At 35.6% G+C, this 17,238-nt stretch overlaps 1 long non-coding RNA gene across 1 annotated transcript in view; it reads left to right on the plus strand.

Annotated features, from left to right (window-relative positions):
• LOC139082047 (uncharacterized) overlaps window positions 1-16,271 on the plus strand; it is a 28,423-nt gene extending 12,152 nt beyond the window's left edge. Inside the window, exons 3-6 of the long non-coding RNA XR_011537716.1 lie at window positions 3,243-3,339; window positions 4,635-4,753; window positions 5,255-5,394; window positions 16,174-16,271. This is a non-coding gene — a long non-coding RNA (uncharacterized lncRNA). The remainder of the gene's footprint in view (window positions 1-3,242; window positions 3,340-4,634; window positions 4,754-5,254; window positions 5,395-16,173) is intronic.
• Window positions 16,272-17,238: the final 967 nt, after the last annotated feature.

The following is a 17,238-nucleotide window of genomic DNA, read 5'->3' on the forward strand; positions in this document are numbered from 1 at the left end:
GCTTTTTTTCTCTTGTATGGAAATGCCCAGTTTTTGCTTGCCATAGTACCTCTGCATGAGCTTGTCTCTCTATCCCCACATAAATAGGGGTTGCTATCCTCTATTTCACGTGGCTGCTTCCTTCTCATCATCCAGATCTCAGTTAAAAGTCTCTCCTCAGTAAAATCTGTCCTAACTTCTCAATCTGTATTACCACACTCCCAGTCACTCACCATCACATCCAGAAGGGATACCAAAAGTTATTTAACGATCTGTAAGCATGAACACCAATCAGAGGGGAAGTGGTCTATGGACAACAAGTATGGCTGTATTGGTATGCAACCGCTGAGCATTTACCCAGACAACATTAAGTTCTTCCAGTATCTTCAGAGCATTTGCCACTATCTGAAATTACTCTTGACTTGGCTGTTATTTGCCTCCTCCCAAGAAGAATACAAACTCCATGAGAGCAGAGATTTCTTCACTGTGTTCCTATTATCTAGAATAATCTTAGGCACATAACAGATGTAAAATATGGCCTGCGAATGGCCCTAGTTTTTCTCTGAAGAATACTACTTTGAATAATATCACTACAGTTTCAGATTCTTATGTACTATTAGCAACAGTGTTAGATTACCACACATAGGAAAACATTATTTTGTTATCATTCTAGGAAAAACTCAATGAGTTTGCCGGGCAGATTACTGCACTTTGCTTGAAAATGGATGGCGCAAAAGCATCAGTGGCTCCCTAACAGTACCTGACAGGCTTAACAAGTTCTGAAGAGTTCATAGACACTGTCCACTCCCTCCAAGGACCACCAGTGGGCCATGAACTACACGTTGACAAACACTTTTTTTTCTTTTTTCGTTGAGGAAGATTTGCTCTAAACTAACACCTGTGGCCAACCTTCCTCTATTTTGTATGCTAGCCACCACCACAGCATGGCCACTGACAGATGAGTGGTGTAGGTCAGCACCCAGGAACCGAACCCAGGCTGCTGAAGTGGAGTGCACCAAACTTAACCATTAGGCCATTGGGCTGGCCCAGATAAACACTTTTGTAGAGCAAATTTTGACTTCAGGTCAATAAGTGTCCAAACTTCTATTAGTGCCAAATTAGGGACTTTCACAGTAATTTCTATGTTATCTTTCTCATATGAAAGATAAGCAAAACTTTAGAAAACAGTAAGATTAAGTGTCTTAAAATGGTATGGAAAAGACAGAAGTTTCAAAAAAATTTCTAGAAGCTTTATAAATGATTCTGAGATTTGAGATTCAAACTACACATAAGGATGGTAGTCATCGAATATACTAAAGGCTTATAAAGTACCAAACTCTCTCCTGAATTTTCCTCATCTGTGAAATAAGGATAATAGTACTTATTCTGGGGGTTGTTCTGATGAAAAATAAGATGCATATGAAGAATCTAGCAGACTGCCTGACAGTTTAGTAAGTGCTCAATAAATATCGTTATTAATAACCATTTCAGCAATCTGAAAAAACAGACATGAAGTATAGCTCTAACAGCTCTGAGAGTTTGTGATCTTCTTATTCCAGGCATGCCTTGAAGTCTCCATTCAAACGCTGGGTCAGCGACGCAGATCTAGTGCTGTGCAGTAGAGCACCAGCCCGCTCCATCTTTCAGCCTCCCTTAAAGTAACAACCTTAGGAGGAGAAGTCCGTTAAAAAATTTATAGTAACCGTGAAAACTCTTCTTCCAAACTCATACTCCAAAACTCCAAAACATTATGAGTATAATTGAATTATAATTACTGAGTTATGAAGCTGAATGGGGATTTATAGTGCAACCTCCTGGTTTTACAGGTGAGGAAAGTGCATCTTGGAGGTTAAGCCATTGGCCAAGAGTCCTACAGCTACTTTCATTCAATTCAATAATGTCTATTAAGTATTTACTCTGCACAAGGTAACCTGCCTGCTGTTAAAAGGAATAAAACATAAATAAGGCATAAGTTCTGCCTCTAAGTAGTTCACAGCAATGGGAGAGGAGAAAACACAAGTATCAAAAGATGATAATAGAGGGGCCAGCCCAGTGGTGTAGTGGTAAAGTTCATACACTCTACTTCAGCAGCCAGGGGTTCGTGGGTTTGGATCCTGGGTGCAGACCTACAGGCTACTCATCAGGCCATGTTGTGGCGGCATCCCACATATAAAATAGAGGAAGATTGGCACAGGTTAGCTCAGGGACAATCTTCTTCAAGCAAAAAGAGGAAGATTGGCAACAGATGTTAGGTCAGAGCCAATCTTCCTCACCAAAAAAATAAAACTAAAAAATGAGAATACACGACACAGTCTGTTGCAATAATGGTGCCCTGGTAGATCAAAAAAGAGATTGCTTCTGCTTGGATGCAAAACAGGAAAGGATTTTTTTTAAGTGAACTTATAGATGAGCCTTGAATGTTCTCTCAGCTTTCACCATGCTGAGATGAAAGGTACGATGATCCTTCCAGGTAGAAGGATCAACAGAAGCAAAGGCAGCAGGAGAAAATTAAGGACAAATTTAGGGGTCATAGAGCTGTCCAATGTGATTAGTGCACTGGGTACAGAAATTACAAAAAATCAGATAGAAGTGTATAAATAAAGGTTTGGGTTGCACTATGGCTGGCCTTGAACACCATCTAGAGGAGTTTAAATGATTCAGAAATCTGACGAGAAGACTGCAGACACTTTATCAGGAGAATTGCTTTATATAAACTGTGGTTTAGGCAGATGGGTCTGTAAATGCCATGAGGAATGATTTATCTCAGAGAGAAACTGGAACTGGGTGGATGAGTTTATTCAACTGTAATATAGATCAGAAACATATAGTTTTTCTAGCACATTGACAGGGCCTGTGGAAAGAAACAAGAAATGTAGTAGCAGCAGAGTTGATTGTGTTTGGCAACATATTGAATTTAGGATTAAGAGAGTACAAAGGTCAAAGATAAAAGGAAAAAGGAGAGACTTTAACAAAAGTACATAAGGCCAATAGCAGGAAAAATGTTTATCTGAAGAGAAAAGATGGCTGGTTTAGTCTTTGGCCTTAGGCTGATGTATTGACAATGGATTCCATTCATTTCAGTGAGCATAAACTTACACAGAGTTGGCAAAAGCAGATAGAAGGCTTGTGAAAGCTAAATTCTGGAGTCATCCGCATGGAGATGGTAAAGTTTTTGGAGTAGGTAATATCAAAACAGACAGCTAAAGGAGAGGATAGCAGAAGAAAAAGTATTGGGGATTACTTTCTTTAATCTCTTTTTATAGCAGAAGGAAGAACTGTCAGAAAAGGACATAAACACAGTGCGTTTGGAGAAGTGAAGGGGAGGCTCCCCAGAGTACAAAAGAGGAGACATTTCGAGAAGTGAGTGGTAACACTTGCTTGTTTGCCCTTCCCTCTCTTCACACGCTTCCATCTTTCCTAGAACTGCATCTGCCCCCGTGGGGTCACACATTTTTTGAGGCAGCATTAGAAGAACATACAGAGAACCAGAGAATGGGAGAAAAAATAATTAGTGAGATACTGCACAACTGAGGCCAAGGAGAGTTTTTGAGTGTGGAAAGGGAGACAATCCAGAGCAGCAGAGGTGGGGCATTTGGAGAGAGGGGCCTGTACCTGGTAAGTATTAGGTGGGGTTACAAATAAATCACCTTTAATGTTCTCTGAGGAACATAATTAGAGATCAGAATTTCTTTGTAATCAATCTGATGCTGATCTGTGCTCATTCTGTACAGCTTTGTGGCACAGACCACACAGGACCCAATTCTCACGAGAATGGTTCTAGTCTTTAATGAGAATCAGGCCAGGTGCCCTGATGGTTAGGCACTTTACACACATATCTTATTTAATTCTTAAATTCATACTGTAAGATAAGCATTATTATACACATTTTATGCATAAGCAAATTGCAACAAGATCAGGGATGAGGACAGAAAAAGCTAATCTAATGTGCTGAGGGGACAGTCCCTGTCCATCTTTGCTAGAGGAGTTTCAAAACATTGACTAGCAAAGCAGTCAGTGGTTGAAGGCCTACACTATTTGAGGGTGGTAAACAAGTGGAGACAATAAAACTAGTCTAATATTACACATTTCTTGATAGGCAAAGTGGGTGCATATAACATATTGAAGACCACCAGCTTGGAGTTAAACAGATGTGTTCAAATCATGATGCTGTTACTAACTATTATGTCTATTTCAAAACATCTTTTAGCATCAGTTTTGACATGCATATAACGGAGATGAAAATAGTACCCATCTCATTGGGTAAATGCACGATTTAGACAAGTTAATGCATGCAGAATACTTAGCACAAAGTTTGGCCTAAAGTAGCTCAAAAAATTTTAGTTATTACTAATAATATAAGTGTTAAAAGTCTAATATTTACCCCAGAATTTGGTAAGTATTTAATATTCTTAAGGTTTTAATAATAGTACCTACCACACGCCAATCATACTGTATCTTTATGAGTTAGTATTGAGCAGGAAAAGCACTTTGAACACTGCATATACTTATTCACACATGCTTATTAAATATTAAATCAAAAACTTTATAAACTGTCAAATGGCAAGCATGATTAAATTTTTTTACAGAATTATATAAATTTGAGAATGTTTTAAAAGTAGAAAATATTTCCTAAATTTCTACCTGTGGTGATCTAGGCTTTTGAGGATGAGGAAGTGTTGCAGGCATTGGAGTATCAGATATTTCTTTGCAAAATACTACTGCATTCCACCTCAGCCGCTCCATCCTGCCTTGACCAGGAAAGATACAAGCTATGGTAAGTATACTCAGTATAAAACTTTCACTAAATCAGAGATAATTAGATTTTTGCCAGAACAGAGAAACTAGAAAATATTTTGATTTCTGTTATTACCAAATCTTGATCGTAGGTAATATGAAGAGGTTGAATAACTAGGTTAAGATGATAAACCCAATCTCTAGTCCATACTTCTCCTTAGCAAAGAGGTATCAGTGAATATCTAGTCTTGCCCTATTTCTTACAGTAATTTCTAGGGTGGAGAGAGAGTGAAGCAAATGTATTACAGATAGACAGATAGAGATAGATAGATAGATAGATGGATAGAAAGATGGGTAGATAGACAATGTATATTTATTATATATATATGTAATAAATTTCCCATACAAAAGTCAGAAGAGCAAAAACCATTATTAGTTCAAGAAGAATGTAGCTATCGTTACTATTTATAAATCCAAAGACAGAACACTTGCACATCTACACTATTTTTATGTTTCCCTTTTTTTTCACACTCACTAAAAGCTTCTATTTCCTGAGGAAAACAAAAGCCAGTGGAGAAGAAGAAAATGCAAGCATAGGAAAGGATAACCTATGAAAGTAACATATTTTAAAATACAGAAAGAGAAAGAATCAAAATATAAATAGAGTGATGTTTCTTTCAGGTAAGCAAGCACTATGGTTTTTTTTTCCTCAGACACAGATGAGAAATATTTCAATTCTAGTTAAGATTTATTAAGTGCCTATTACCAGGTTCCACGCTCTGTATCCTGGAATTAGAGATACAAATGAGAAAATATGGGCTCCGCCCAAGGAACTCACACTTCAGTGAGAGGACGAGCCCGTTAAATTAAGCAAATGAAAATAATCACTTACAAAATTCCTCTGTGATAGAACCATGAGTCAAGCACTCCAGGAACAGAGATGACATTGATTCTGCCAGCAGGAACAGGGGAAAACATTACAAAACAAGTGACATTTGCTTGTGACTAGAGTTAAAACCAGGATTTTGCCAGAGAGATAAGTTGTGATGGAAAATTCTGGCAGAGAAAATGTGAGCAAAGTCACAGAGAAGTGAAACAAAAATGAAAGGAAAATTATATAGAGACATTGATAGACAAGGAGGTGGATAATTGAAAGCGTTTGTGTTCCAGGACTTTCTGTTCTCATAAAAAGAGAAATCTATGTTTGAGAGGGCTCATGTGAAGGGAGGTTTGGAATGCGAGGCCTTTGGGGAGTGATAGAGGGTTAATAAGAAGCAATAGGTGTGACCTTAGTTATGAGTTTAGGCCTCATGAATTATAAGTGAGCTAGGAAGCATGTGTTATGTGAATTTCTCTCAGTGATCAGTTGCTAACAAAGAATTAAAGTCTTCCTCTCCTGATTCTTAGTGAAGGTTTCTGCACTAATATACAGTATTGGTTACCGAAACGGTATTGCAAGAAAGGCCAGACTCTTGTTTTGCCCTGGTGGATGACACAACACATAGAGATAGTTAATAAACAGGCATATGACTCGCAAATTCCCAGAAAAATCGTTCTGTGAAAAGCCAACCTCTTCAGGCCCTAGTTAGAATCGAGTAACCACTTAGAGATTAAAAATAACAAAACCAGGGGATTTTGAGCAATATGTCTGGCTGGAGTAAAATTTAGTTACTTTTACCAAACAAAGTTACTTTCACTAACATTACCCAGAATCACTGAAGCACAGAGCAATAGGAGATCAAAGGAACAGTCACCAACCCCAAATCCAAAAATCAAAGGCACAGCTGGGTGTGCGCACACACACACACACACACACACACACATATACACACGTGCCTTGGCCCTTAGCTAAAAGACTCTTAATATATTTTCAAACTGTTACTATGGAAAATTTTAAACATATACAAAAGTAAGAACAGTAAAATGAACATTCTTATACCTATTACCCAGCTTCAATAATTATAATCTCATGGCCAGTCTAGGCTGATGAGTTGTTAACTTCTTTTCTGTTTCAAGAGGTTTTATAGAGACCTGAGCAGTTGTATAAAAGATGACAGATGTATTCAAGAGAACAGAAACTATTTCATGCCTACAAAGAGTACATATCGGCTTAACAAGGTTGTAAAATATAAAGCCAAAGGTTGCAAAAGCCTCTTTTCAAATATACATAGAATGAACCATAAAGAGCACACAGAACAATTGTATTCCATCCTCACAAAAGACCAATAAAATTATAGAGCTTAAAATGCCCCCAGAGGGTTTATATAAGCTCCAAATAATTTTTGACTACAGCATAATTTAACACTGGAAGGGGCTTCTATGGGAAGCTATTAATTTCCATCTGTGATGATCATTAAAAATATCATCGACATCCATTTATCTTTGGGGCACAGAGCTGTCACTTAAGTATCTTTCTATCTTATTCATTTATTTGTGTATTAAATCAAATTTTACTACATGGAATTCAAACAGTTATGCTGAATTCTAAGTGATGCAATCAATTTTTTAATGCAGAAATGTGTTAATATTTCCAATTTGGTGTAAGTGCAGTTAATTTGCTAAGGATTTATGTGATATGGTACTTACGATTTTATGGGAAAAAGCAATCAACAATTTTGTCTATCTTTGTTAATTTAATCAGTTTACAAATAAATATATATATATTTATTTTTATATATAGCTTTCATCTGATTATTAAAACAAATTTTGACCCTTGTTGATTTATTTTCATTATGTACAAATGAAGAAGAGCAGACTATCCACGGCTTCCGCCTAACTCAGCAGGCTCCTTCCAGCTCTTCCAGGGAGTACTAACTAAGTTATTTGTTAACTGGCTCAGTCATCTAATTCAGCATCATTTTTTCCCCTTCATACTACATTCTTTGATCTTCAACCACTCTCAGATTGGTAAATACCAATTTGCACAAATTCTCATGATATTCAAATATACATTCTGCTAAATCAGCTCTTACCACTTCCAATTATTATCCAATTACTTGAAAATATTTTCTTTCTCTCTTTCCACACATTTTGTGAATTAGGAAAGAAACACCTCAATTATGGCTCATAAATGTTATTGGGGTGATGGGTATATGCCTGCAACAAGAAAAACAGAAGTCGTGAGTTTTGAAGTAAATCATATATAGTAGGGAAAAAATATCAACCTATAAAACCATGAAACTCCCCTGAAGTTCCTTTTAAAGTTATTTTCATCTTCCTTATCATCTTTTAATAATTAATCTGCTTTTACTCAAATGCAAGGATGTGAGATAAATATTTATTTCTGTGTTTGTGTGTGTGTTTATCCAAATCTAGTGTTTACTAGAAGCTAGGCACTGTGCAAAACTAGGAAAATACAGTGGTGAGCAAAACTAGATGTGGCCCCTGATTTAATGGAGGCAACAGACTAGTGCAGGAAAGAGACATTAATCAAATATTTGATTTTTGTCTTAATCTTTAAAGCAATGAGAATCCAATGGAGAGTTTTAACTGTGAACACGTGTGAATGTGGTGTATGTGTGGTATGTATATGTAGAGAAGTGACATGTTCAAATTTGCATTGCCAAAGGATCATATTGGTTGCAAGGTAGAGAAATTTTTAAAATAATTTTTATTAATTTGTACTTTTTTATGACTAGCATTATAAAATATGTTCTCTTGATTGTGAATATAAAGTTTTGTCTATATATGTCCAAAATTGGTTTATTCAGGCTAGCCTAGAAATCTAAGCAAAGGTTTTAGCATTGTTTGCAAGACACAGTGCCATGCAAAGACCAAATACCTTATTAAGAAGACTAGGAAACTAACCACTCCTATAAATGCACCTGCTATTCCTTTGGGCTATTTTTTAGATCTTTGTATATTCATCACGTTTTATGACCTTTCATCAATAGTACAAATAGTACTATAGTACAACAGTACAGCGGTCCTGACTCCAGCATACACAAATACAAGTATTTTTTACTTTTTTGAAAATTAGTATTTAATTGATCCAAGTAACTATTGCTTCCAAAAGAACAGGCCAACTTTAAGACAAAGAGGACCAAAATTCAGCCTATATTTATGCACTATCTACTTATGATGAAAAAAACTACATCAACCTTTAGTAACTATAGCTAGTTATGAACCTTACGAACACATGCAATTATCTACTCTATTAAAACTGCAAAGTTGTTTCCATAGAAACTTGGAAACTTGGAGCTGTAAGCTCCTAGAGAAAAAGGATTGCATTTTATTCATCTCACTATTTTAGGGCCTAACAAAGGGTTTAGAACAAGTCTTAATTAATGTTTGTTATTTTACTACATAAAATGTCTTTCAAAAGTCTATTTTAGTTACAACTTCAGATTTAATTGCAATATGCCCAAAGGAAAGTTGTTGATTGACAAATTACTACTTAAAATAGATAATTTGATGACCATTTAGCAAAGTTTTTGGTGTGTGTGAGGAAGATTGGCCCTGAGCTAATATCTGTTGCCAATCTTTCTCTTTTTGCTTGAGGAAGATTGTCACTAAGCTATGTCAATCTTCCTCTGTTTTGTATGTGGGATGCCACCACAGCATGGCTTGATGAACGGTGTGTAGGTCTGTGCCTGGGATCTGAACCTGCGAACCCCGAGCCGCTGAAGCAGAGCACACGAACTTAACCATTACACTACCAGGCCAGTCCCTAGTCAAATATTTTTAAAGTAATATGCACTCAATATTCTTATTTATCTTAAAACATAATTGCATTTATTCAAATACAATGAAATGAAAATAAAGCAATAGAAAATATAATGACCTCATTATAGGGACACCAACACCTCAGTTTGCCTAAGACTGAGGAGTTTCCAGGGATGTGGGACTTTCAGTGCTAAAACTGGTAAAATCCAGGCAAACTAGGACTTTTGATCACTAAAACTCGCTGTACATAACAAGTATCACTTTCCCTTAACGTTTTTTTGAGACTGTGTGGTGTCTCTGTTTTGGTAGTCTATTTAATTATGAAGTTTCTAAGTAAGAGTGAAAAATTAACACTAACAATTGGGCCTATGGGATCCCAATAGCCATTCTTTGAGACTGCAATTTGCTCAAGCTTCAGTTTGGTATCAGGTTTTGGCCTGATTGCCTGAATTGCTCCTATTTTCTTTTCTGCTTTTACTAATAGTCACTGAAACAATTGGAGGACTTGAAAATCCGGATATTCATTCCCATCAAACAGGTTTTAACAGAATGCAGGTGATTCATCTACCTCTTAATTGGCCAAAGTTTCAGTTTGGTCTGGATTCATGGCTGAGTAGTTGGCGGCATAAACATAGCTTAGCATGAAACAAGCTAAGAAGACGAAATTTTCATACCTTTTCATACCATTTGCAAGCAATAATTAAATGGAAAACGTTATTGATATACTTGGCTCTTAGAATCCACAATGGTAGCTGAAATGAAAAGAGAAGGAATAACAGGAATGCCCTGAAACAAGACACGAGGAAAAAGACAATGAAAGTATTTTCTAATCAGTATAGTGAAAAAGGAAAACTTAAAATTTCCAGCTTGATTCAACATAAGATTTGAGCTATGTGTAGGCAGGGGAACACATGTATTTAGGGAGAGACGAGTTGACTATATTTGGTATTTTTAACAAAGTTTTTTATAGAGCAAGTTTATGGCTTTATAATGAAATGGGGAGTCACAATACACTGAGACAACATCCGATGAAGACTACTGAGACTGGAGCCATTGAAATCTCTTCTTTTTCTTTTCTTTTTGTAAGCCACATTTGGAGTGAATTCCAGATTTATACAGATTCATTGAACATAATCAAAACAAACAGTAAATTATCTACTATGTTTTCTAGGAACAACAAACATTTAAAATGGGATCATTTGTCTTTTCCTCTTTTTATATGAAAATTACTCGGAACAAAGCAGGTGCTCTCAGTGTAATAGACTGCATGCTCAGCCTTGAAACCGCTGATTTATGAGATCCATAGACGGAGATGACAGGGGAGATGAGCTGGATGGTCTCCTTGAATGTCACTTTGTATGTGTTATTTGAAAAATGAGCGTGGTGCCGACATTTGTCACATTTAAATGCCAGATTGCTGTTGTCAAATGTGACTGAAGTTTTCAATGAAGCAGAAGGATAAGGAGGGATTTAGAAAGTTGCATATACACGACTAGGGAACTTAATTATAAATAAGACAATCTGTGTATGCAAATACCGAAGAAACTTGTGTTAAATTAAATCACTGACAAGTTAAAAGTTTATTTGTATCTTCAACATTCTGTCCCACTGGTGTACTTCATGGGAATATATTAAGTAAGTTAAATGAGGAAATAGACAGTGTTATTCATAATGCCCCTTAGAGCCTTTAAACTATAAAGATGCTTTGTGTAACTCTAAATAGAACTTTGTCAGTATGTGAAAGGTTACATTTTGCCACAATTTAAATTTTGAAATTCATCTTCCACATATCAAAAAGCAATTCAATCAGCCCAATTAAAAATGTAATTAAGTTCTTTGAAAAATGTGCTCCAGAATTGGCAGAATTTGCTCATTACTCAGGAAGCTAAAATTGAAATAAAATTTTTGAGAATGAATCAAAAAATCAAAACAAAAATCAATCAAATACAACTAATGAAACTATTGTTAGAGGTTATTTTTCTGCTCAATTATAAAATCATAATCCTAGTTATGCGAATAAAGAGTGTGGATGTCATGGAAAGCAAAAAAGGATGTGGCAGGTAAAACGTCAATAAAGCTTTAGAAAAAATGGAGATTCTCTTTAAAATATTTACTTGTGATAGTGTAAGCAAAATAGTTTGTTATGTGCTAGCAGGTGAAAAACATAAGGAAAGTCTCATCTCACACATATCTTATATACATCCTTTGAAAAATGCCAGTTTGGAGGCTATTAAGTCAAGGAGTTATGTTATTTAAAACCATGGCTTCTATATATTTATATTGTGTGAAATGGTCTCTTCATATTAATTTTAATAGAAAAATGCATGTAATAAGAATTTAGTTAATATAGATGCTATTTTAATATAGCTTCATAATATGTGGAAAAAGTGAAGCAACGTTGATTGACATGAGAACTTGCTATGCCCCTGTGTTGTTCTACCCTGTAGGAAAAGTCCAACACCTAGGCTAGTGTAGCTTCATTACCAACATCTCCTCTGATGTATATTTAGTAATGCATTTAACATATGTTTTCAGTAGGTTTTACTCTCTGCAAGACAGACTACCTTCAGGAAGAATCCTTAGGGATTATCCAGTAGCCTCCATTTTCAGATGAGGAAGAAATACACACACATACACACACACACACAAAGCCACTTATCTCAAGACATATTGTGTAGAATTGGTGTTTTCTTCCTTAATCACTTGGAAGAATTTCTCAGTGAAGCCATCTGGGTCTGCATATTTCTTTTCCACAAATTTTTATTACAAATTCAGTTTCCTTAATAGTTATGGTGCTATGGAAATTATCAACTTTGTATTGGGTGAGTTATGATAGTTTGATTTTTTGAGGAATTGGATTATTTTATTAAAGTTGTCAAATTTTTGTGTGTAGAGTGGTTTGTAGTATTCCCTTCTTATCCTTTAATGTCTTCAGGGACTATGGTGATATCCAATTTCATTCCTGATATTGATAATTTGTGTCTTCTCTTTTTTTTCTCAGTTTTACTAGAATTTCATCAATTTTATTGATCTCAGAGAACCAGCTCTTTGTGTTTTTTATTTTCTCTATTTTTTCTTTGTTTTCAATTTCATTGGTTTATGCTATTATCTTTATTAGTTGTTTGCCTTTAGCTTGGTTTTGGTTTATTTTGCTCTTCTTTTCCTACATTCTGGAGTGGAAGCTTAGATTATTGATTTAATATGTTCACTCTTTTCTAATGTATGCATTTAGTGCTATAAATTTCCTTCTCAGCACTATTTTAGCTGTGTCCCACAAATTTTGATGTGTTGTATTTTTATTTTCATTACCTTGACACTTCCTCTTTCACCCATAGATTATTTTAGAAGTTATTTTGTTTCCAAGTGTTTGGAGATTTTCCTGTTATTGATTTCTTGTTTGGTTTTATTGAGGTTGGAGGACACAGTCTGTAAAATATCAATTTTTTAAAAATTTGTTTAGTTTTATTTTATTGTTCAGGATATGGTAAATCTTGGTATACATTCTCTGGAACTTGAAAATAATGTTTGTTTTGCTGTGATTAAATGTTGATTAGATTCTGTTAGTTGATGATGTTGAGTTCTTCTATATCATTGTTGATTATCTGCTGAGTTGTTCTCTCAATCATTGGGAAAAGAGCATTAGCGTCTCCAACTAAAATTGAGAGTATGTCTATTTCTTCTTTCAGTTTTATCAGTTTTTGCTTAACATATTTTGTAGCTCTACTGTTTGGTGGATACATATTAAGGATTGCTATATGTTCTTGGTAGAGTAATTCTTTTATCATCATATAATATCTATGTCTTGTGATTTTCTTTGCTCTGAAATCTACTTTATCTAATATTAATATTGCCACTCCTGTCTTTTGATTAATAAATACATGATATGTTTTTTCCATCATTTTATTAACCTGCCAAAGCACTATAATTGAAGTCAGTTTCTTACAGACACATATATTTGGGTCATGTTTTTCAGTTCATTCTGCTAATCTCAGCCTTTAATTGGTGCATTTAGACCATTTACACTTAATGTAAAATTGATATGTTAGGGCTTAACTCTGCCGTTTTATTTTTTGCTCAATATTTGTTCTCTGTTTTCCATTTCTCTGTTTTCTTTTTCCAGCCTTCCTGTGGGTTATGTGAACATTGTTAGAATTCCATTTTCATTTATGTGTAATATTTTTTATTGCATCTCTTTGATAGCTTTTTGGTGGGTGCTGTAAGTATTGCATTATATATACACAACCCATAACAGTCTACTGGTCTTGTCATTTTACCAGTCTAAGTAAAGTGTAGAAAATTTACTTCCCTTTATGTTCTTTTACACCCCCCTATTTATAAAATCATTATGTTAAGTATTTTTTCTAATACAAATTTAGAACCACATTAGATAATGTTATAATTTGGGGGTTTTGTTTTGTTTTGGTTTGGTTTTGTTGAGGAAGATTGGCCCTGAGCTAACAACTATTACCTGTCTTCCTCTTTTTGCCTGAGGAAGATTGGCCCTGAGCTAACATCTGTACCAATCTTCGTCTATTTTGTACAGGGACACAGTCACACCATGCCTTGACAAGTAGTGTGTAGGTACATGCCCAGGATTGGAACCCACAAACCACAGGCCGCTGTAGCAGATGCACAAACTTAACCACTACGCCGCCAGGCTGGCCCCAGACAGTGTTATAATTTTTGCTTCAATCACCAAACATAATTTAGAAAAGTTTAAAGTAGGAAAGTCAGTTGTAATTACCCATATTTTTGCTTATTATGTTCTTCTTTTCTCCCTAATGTCTCAAGGTTCCTTCTTTTATCATTTCCTTTCAGTTAGAGAACCACTTTAGTTGTTATTTTAGGGCAGTTCAGCTGACCACAAACTCTCTTCACTTTTCTTCACCTGAGAGTGCCTTGATATTTCCCCCTTCTTCCTGAAAGATACTTTCACTAGATATCTAATTCTTGTCAGTTCTTTTCTTTCAGCACATGAAAAATGTTGTACCATTTCCATTTCTGGTCTTTATGGTTTCTAATGAGAAATTCTCCATTGTTTCAACTGCTTTTCCCCTATAGGTAAGGTATCATTTCTCTCTAACTGCTTTCATGACTTTTTCCTTGTCTTTGGTTTTCAGAAGTTTACAATGTGTCCTGGTGTGGGTTTCTTTCAATTCGTATTATGTGGAGTTCACTCATCTTCTTGAAACCTCAGGTTCACATCTTTTGCCAAATTTGGAAATTGTTTAGCTGTTACTTATTCAAATGCTTTTTTAGTCCTGCCTTTTTTTGTTTCTCCTTCCAGAACTTCAGTGTCACAAATGTTAGATCTTTTGTTACAGTCTGACAGGTGCCTGAGGCTCTATCCAATATAATTTTTCAGTTTTTCTCCCTGTTGTTCAGATTGGGTAACTTCTCTTACTCTGTCTTCCAGTTCTGTTATTCTTTCACCTGTCCCGTCTATTCTGCTATTCAGCCCATCCATTGTTTCTGTAAAAATTCTGTTAAATGTATTTTTCAGTTCTAAAATATCCATTTGGTTCTTCTTTATACCCTCTATTCTTTGTTGAGACTTTTTATTTCTTTGCTGTGACTTTCCATTTTTTCATTTATTTCAAGTGTGTTCACAATTGTTCCTTGACACATTATTATGATACCTTCTTTGAAATCTTTGTCAAATAACTCTAACATTTCTGTCTTTTTGGTGTGAACATCTATTGATTATCTTTTTTTCATTCAGTTTGAGATCTTCCTGGTCCTTGGAATGGTGAGTGAGTTTTTATTAAAACCTGAACATTTTGGATGCTATGTTATAGATATTTTGGATACTATATCTCTGTTTTAATTGGTTTTTTTTTTTTTTTTGACACTATTCTGGCAGATGAAAAGAGGATGCTACTATATTATTGTCAGATGCAGGTAGAAGTCTAGATTCCCAACTTGGCCTTCATTGACAACAAAAGTAGGGGGTGTTCCTCATTACTGCTAGGCAGCAAAGGAAATTTTGATTACCTGCTAGGCCTCCACTGATAACTCTCTGGCTGGGAGGGGCAGAAGTGTTTCATTATCTCCCTAAACATCCTCTTCTGACACCACAAGCAGGGAGGAAGTTACCCAGTGACCACTGGCCAGTGGTGAAAATCCTTACTTTCCACTACGTCTTATGAAACTACCTCAGGAAAGGGCTACCTGATTACTGCCTGGTGAGGGAGGAAGTCCAGACTCCCCAAGTGGTCTCTGATAATACTGCTATTGGAGGGGTACTAGTACTAATCTGTGGGGAAGAAAGTCTCTGCTCCCTACTCAGCCTTCTCTGACACCACTCCATGGGGTAGTTGGGGCACTTCATTACAGGCTGACAAGGATGGCAGTCTAGGCTACCCACTTGACATTTAATGAAACAGGTAGGGGTAGGGCCACAGTTTTTCTCTACGGTGTTTGGCTAAAGCACAGTGATTATTATCTAAAAGTTTTTGTCTTGCAAAGATGTTCCTTTGCTTAAAGAGAGCAAGCTTATGTTGGGACTTTTTCTGGATTGCCAGCTCCAAGTCTAGAATACATAAGACAAAAAGAAAACCTAGGGAAGTAACCATCATGTCATTCCTTAGGTCCCAAGGTCCTTAGCTGGTTTGTTTTCTTCTCTCCAGAGGTTTTCTTATGTTAGTTTTATGTATATTATCCAGAATATTTAGTTGTATTTAGCAGGAAGAATAGGGAAAATTATATATCTACTCCATTCTTCCCAGAACTGGAGGTCTTCTCTTCACTACTTTTCAATGTATTAATTTCACTATTTTTCCTTTGTTTAAACAGATTGATGATACTTTCTTATAAGAATGGGAAATAATCACATACTGTTCTGGGATTTTAAATATTGAATCCTTATCATCACCTCATTCAGTTAACAGAAAGTGAGTACTTAGTACACTATATTATATACAAATTTCCTGACATGTTCTATGGTTTAGGAGTCTAAAACAATTTTAGGAAGTAAGGGCTGTATTCAGTTATTCCTTCCGAATGTCCTTTTCCTACGCTGAGGCTCTTTCAAACATGTTACATAATTTTTTCTATATTTTCCATAAGCTTTGAGTAGTTGTAATACTATACGTTATATATCAGCTTTCTTTTCGGAAAATGGGATACTCTTTCTGCCCTCTTTCTTGTACAGGAGAAAAGACTGACAAATTCAAAATTGAAGTCACATATGCTATGAAAACCCATCTCAAAAAATGTATTCAGAGGTCACAAACCTCTTGTGGCATAAATGGCGATATAAAGACTGCAATTTAATAGATCTGAGACATAGAGAAATCCTTTTGCAAAGAGAGCTCAAAAATATTATAGGAAATAACCCAGATTTAATTGGCAAGTGCTTAAGGGCTGCCCTTTGAGATACTCTTTCTTTGAGATCTGATAAGAAGTGGGAGCATTTGTAAGAAACCCCTTTGAAAAATAAGGTGTTAAGATTAGGTAGCAAAACTATTAAGTGGCTTCCCCTTGTCATGCCCTGCTAGCTCATAAAAGGTTGAAAGAGTGAACTCAGAAAGCAGGAGACCTGACAGAACATCCCTAAGAGTGGGATCAGGAGACAGCAAGAGTATACCAAAAAAAAAAAAAAAAGAGGAAAAAGCAGTAATTGAAGAGAATAAGAGCTTCATAGATCTGACTTGAGTGGAAATGGTTCTTAGAGTGAGTCTGTGCTGAAAAAAAAAGGCATTTTTAGGTGTTTTTTTTGGTTTATTTTTACTTTTACAGATGAAAGGGTGCCATATATAATAGTCAGTGACAGGGTTTCTACAGAGGGGAATTCTTAGTTTGAAAATATTTTTGATCTCTTTTAAACAGAACTGGAGAGCATCTATATGAAAATGAATT

This window comes from Equus przewalskii, chromosome 2 (assembly GCF_037783145.1).
Source record: "Equus przewalskii isolate Varuska chromosome 2, EquPr2, whole genome shotgun sequence".
In the NCBI taxonomy this organism is placed as follows: Eukaryota; Metazoa; Chordata; class Mammalia; order Perissodactyla; family Equidae; genus Equus; species Equus przewalskii.